Genomic DNA, 5,182 nt, shown 5'->3' on the forward strand with positions numbered 1-5,182 from the left:
TGATGAAGTGTGTCCTTTTAAGGCTATGACTTTTGTTTCCTGTAGACAATGAAATTTTAGCATTTGCAGTCCTCTGAGTGTACTTTCTACCCACTGCACATACTGCAGAGAACAGAACTATTTCAGGTTATTATATGCTGTCTCTTCTGTGCTTAGGAAAACCTTTTGGAAAGAGTAACAGTGAGGTCAGGCAGTCATACACTTAATCAGTCTATACCTTAATATCTTATTTCCAATAGAGGTTAATGTCAATTTGATTTACATTACAGCAGGAAATCCTGCAGTAGAAAATAATGGAGTATACTCATATGAAAACACTCTTATTGCCATACAGCTTTTTAAAAGCAGCACATTCCCCGACATATGAAGTTTATGCATCATGTTTGATCTTTTGGTTTCTACTTGTGTTACCTGATGTTCTTGTTACCCTCACAAACTTCCTGTTTCTGGAAGGAATGACGTTCTTTGGAAGTGAGTTCACACAGTGTGCATTTACACAGCTGAAAAATACCTGTTTCCTCTTGTGAGTTATAAATGTGTTATCTTTTGATTAGATGAATGTTTACTTGTTGTGAGAAAAGGCAATTCTATTTCAGTACCTTTTCAGTATTTTTCTGCATGCATTTATTCAATTTCCTCTTATTTATTTCCATTTTAAAGTATAGTATTGATCTATCTTCATAAGAGCGCATTTCCATGTCAAACAGTCTTTGTCATCAATTCTAGTCTTCTGGTTTTGCTTTGCCACCCCTGGGGACACAAAATCTCTATAATAAATTGCAATGAAAGAGCATAAATTAATTTAGTATGCATTTCCATGCGCTGAATCTGCTTCCTGTAAAACTTTTGGTACTTCAACTAACTGTCAGTGTTGTGTTTTTTTCTTAATAAGTGGATATTTCAGAAGCATTTGCTTTTTTCCCTCACACATTTTCTTTGGACAAAGGGCCAGACTGAATAAGTAATGTGCCAAGCCACAAACAGCTTTCCTTTACATGTCGGTATTTTAAATTGAATTGGTTTTCTTCCCAAGCCTTATTTCTATCAATAAGAACTGAGTCTGGATAGAAACTGAAGATTTCTTCTTGCCCCTTGTAGAGCTGGACCTCACTTGCAAAATGAAAAGGCTTAAAATAGACATGTAAGAGTGTAAAAAATAAAGCTAGACCATTTTAGGTGGTTTTCTGGCACGTATTTTACAAGTTGCTTTAATTAGGAATTGCACTTCAGTTCCAAAAAATTAAAGATGCAGTCATTGGCAATCTGTTTTGGAACAGTTTTTGCATGATAGATGTGACTAATATGTGTGTACAGGAGAGTGCAACATAAATATTTTATTTCAATAAGATTGGACACTGTGATGACTTGCAGAACTCAAGTACTGTATTCATCCAGAAAACTGTATTGTACCACAGTATGTATTCTCTCATACATATTACATATGTTTTAGCTTAAAATATTGCTAGGGAACCACTAGAAAGTGTATGGGGAAAACATGAAGTAAGTCTTGCCATCCCTGAGCTGTTCCCACTAGTTGCTGGACTTACCTCCCCTACTGTTCTGTGCACGTAACACTGGTAATGCTCACTTTTATGAGCTTTGCTGTGGTTATAGCTCGATGCCTACAGTAAGCAGCTAAGAAAAGTAGGGTGAGAACGGCAAAAATAAGCAGGATTTCTCCACACTGATTGGAAACGGAGCATATCAGATTACACATCTGGATATTCAAAATTTCATGAGATGAACTCCAGCCTAGGACTCTGGCGCAACCACCTTCCAGAAAGCAAAAAAACACTTGCTGCTAAAGTGGAACAAGAACCCAGGAAAGGTTATATGGATAGTCTAGAGTCTGTGCTATGCACTGGCAGAGAGCCGGGAAGACAGCATACATCATGAAATGGCCAAGTATGACTGAAGGAGAAGGATGTTTCTTAGACTCATGATGCATGCCTAACATTCCTGGGCAATGGTGAAACCTACCTCGGTGGCAATAGTCTCCAACAGTTACCATAGTATGACATGGCAGGTCACCTCCCTATTTCTTACCTTTCTGTCTCCTGAGAGTCTGGTTCAGTTGGCAACTCCACCCAGTCCTTCACCGGGTGTGAGCCTGGATGAAAAGAGCATAGGAGAAATGACATTTCCAGTGGCATAATATTTTGCCAGCTGATGACATAGCTGCTAAAGCCATGTTGTCTAGCTTTTGCTTTCAAAACAGCTCTGGCTTCTACTAGAGTCAAAGGCTGAATTTTCTATTACTTCTCTTGTATTGTTTTTTTGTTGTTGTTGTTGTGGTTTTCTTTCCTGTTTTATTTGTTTCCCTCAAGGAAGATGGGAAGATCTCAGAAGCAAAATAATCAAATATTCCTCATAATTGCATCAATAACGATGTTTATAGCATGTTAAATACCATCCAAGAAGGATCCTCAAACAGGATTTCACAGCCCTCCCCTCCATACAGCTTGAGAAAACATGGCAAAGCAGCTGCTTAGAGGAAGAAACTTCCTATTTGAGTGGCTTGGTTTGTTGTTTGTTTGTTTTGTTGTTTTTTGAGGGTGTTTTTTAGTCCTGGGCAGTTTTGTGGATGTCAACTTTTTAGTCCGGAAAATTTGATCAGATGTATGTAATTACTTTAGAAGGAAATAATAAATTTGTGAGCATGACGTCTGTAGAACAGATTAGCAGAAGAAAAGAGGGAAGATCATTTTAGTGCTCAACTCTGTCTTGGTGTCTCAAAGACAAATAGGAAAATCTGCACTAGTGCTCTCTCAAAGTCAACTGGGCCTATTTTCAGTGACCCAATTAAAGCCGCAATTTCACATTGATGTCTGAGAGCTTAAAAGAATCATAGAAACACAGAACCATAGAATGGCTTGGGTTGGAAGGGACCTTAAGGTTCATCAAGCTCCAAGACCCCTTCCGTAGGCAGGGCTGCCAACCTCCATATCTAATACTAAACCAGGCTGCCCATGGATTTCTTCATGAGCCCAAAACTGAGCACAGTCATAAGTATTTGGAGGATTTAAGCTTAATGGTAGAGCTGATGTTTCAGATAAGGATAAGAAAAACAGCATATGGAAGGCAATGGATTAAAATATTAGGGTCATGTGGTGACTGATAACTTATGTGATCTTTTAAGAGTCTAAATGCAGAACTCAAATAAAAGGAATTGCTTTTTTACTGCTTAAGCTTGCCCAAATATGAGTCAATGTAAATTAGAAATACTGCACTCTGCCTTCTTGGTATTTTTGTTTATGAACAAGGAGTGAGCAGATAAAGAACTGGCCTTCTAGAGGAAACTCATGCTAAACCTGATCTGTCTTTAATAACTGGGAATGTGTTTTGTCTCCTACCCCCTTGAGATTTGGTTAATATTAACGCAAGATGGGCAATGGAATTTCAGGGTTTTGCTTTTAAGAACTTTTCATCTTGCAAAATTAGGGACTGAAAATGAGATAAAGATTTTGTTTAGAAATTCACTGTAAAACTTCCCAGCTTTCCCAGCCCTTCCAAGATTTGTGCACTTGCTTTACAAATGCAAATAGTGCTTTGCTAAGTTCATTTTCAGTAGGGAGGGCTTGAGCAGTTCTACGGCTTCAGGTTCAAGGGAAGCGAATGTGTCTTTTGTGTGGTTAAGTAATAAATCTGAGTTTGCATTACAGCATTCCTAAGTCATTACAGGAATCCTTTGTCAGCACTGTAAGCTCACTTGTGCACTGATCAAAGATGACGCTTCTGAAGTTACGGCACTGGTAAGGATGAATGCCTGTGGTGGAAGAAGCAACGTTATTTCAATGCTTTATGAACTTTGGCTCTACAGGTGTGGGCACAGCACCTGGATGAAGTAGAGATGCGTTCCCTTAGCATGCAGAGCATGTGGAGCAACCAGCCCCGAACAGCCAGTGCACCCTGGGGCCAGCCCTGTTCCAGCCCAGCAGGTATGAGTGCATTGCAGCCTGAAACACACTGCTACTGCTCAGTTGTTGCCACTTCGCCCCACTGTGGGGCATGTTCTATGGTGTTCGCAGGCATGGGCTGATGGTTGGACTAGGTCATCTTAAGTGATCTTTGTGACTCCGATGATTAATTATATGGTACTATGAAAAGCTCAGGCAGCCACAGGCAGACTTGCAGGTTTTTCTGTGATGCATGAGGAATCCATCAGCATTACAGACTTCTGCTGGAGGAGCAACAGAAGAGAAAAAAAAAAAGTGGCGTTTTCAACCACATTCACGGTTCTTTGGACCCCTGACCACAGCTCATAGATCAGAATGATGGAAAAACGAGCGCTTGGGCAGGGATTGTAACAGACAGGCATGTCTATGTAAAAATAAAATGAGGACTGTAGGCAACATCACAGAATCACAGAATGACCCAGGTTGGAAGGGACCTCAAGGATCATGTAGTTTCAACCCCCCTGCCTGGCAGGGCCACCAAACATACACATTTACTAGATCAGGTTGCCCAGGGCCCCGTCCAACCTGGCCTTGAACACCTCCAAGGACGGGGCATCCACAACCTCCCTGGGCAGCCTGTTCCAGGACCTAACCACTCTCCTAGTGAAGAACTTCCCCCTAACATCCAACCTAAATCTTCCCTCTTTTAACTTAAAACCATTTCCCCGTGTCCTGCTATTGTCAGCCCTTTCGAAGAGTTTACTCCCCTCCTGGGAGTAAGTTCCCTTCAGGTATTGAAAGGCTGTAATGAGGTCACCCCGCAACCTTCTCTTCTCCAGGCTGAACAAACCCAACTCCCTCAGCCTGTCCTCATAGGGGAGGTGCTCCAGCCCCCTGATCATCTTCGTGGCCCTCCTCTGGATCCTCTCCAATATCTCCATGTCTTTTTTGTACTGAGGGCTCCACACCTGGACACAGTACAACAGATGGGGCCTCACAAGAGCAGAGCAGAGAGTAACCAACAGTGTTACAGGCAGAGGGCCACGCGGGCACCAAGCAAAGCTGCTGGGGCAGGGGCTGCTCAGCCGGACACAGCGGCCTCGTGCTGAGGGCAGCGGCATTCCCCGGGCACACGAGGCTTTCTTGTCTCGGTGACACAGCCGCGGAGCAGCGAGAGGGGCTGTGTGGCAGCGGGCCCCGCCGGGTCCCTGCGCTGCCCCGGGCTGCGGGCGCTGTCAGGGCCCGGCCGGCGCCTCGCCGGTTGCCGCGGTGACGGGAAAGCCCGC

This window comes from Coturnix japonica, chromosome 3 (genome assembly GCF_054131305.1).
Source record: "Coturnix japonica strain WE chromosome 3, WE-NBRP24, whole genome shotgun sequence".
In the NCBI taxonomy this organism is placed as follows: Eukaryota; Metazoa; Chordata; class Aves; order Galliformes; family Phasianidae; genus Coturnix; species Coturnix japonica.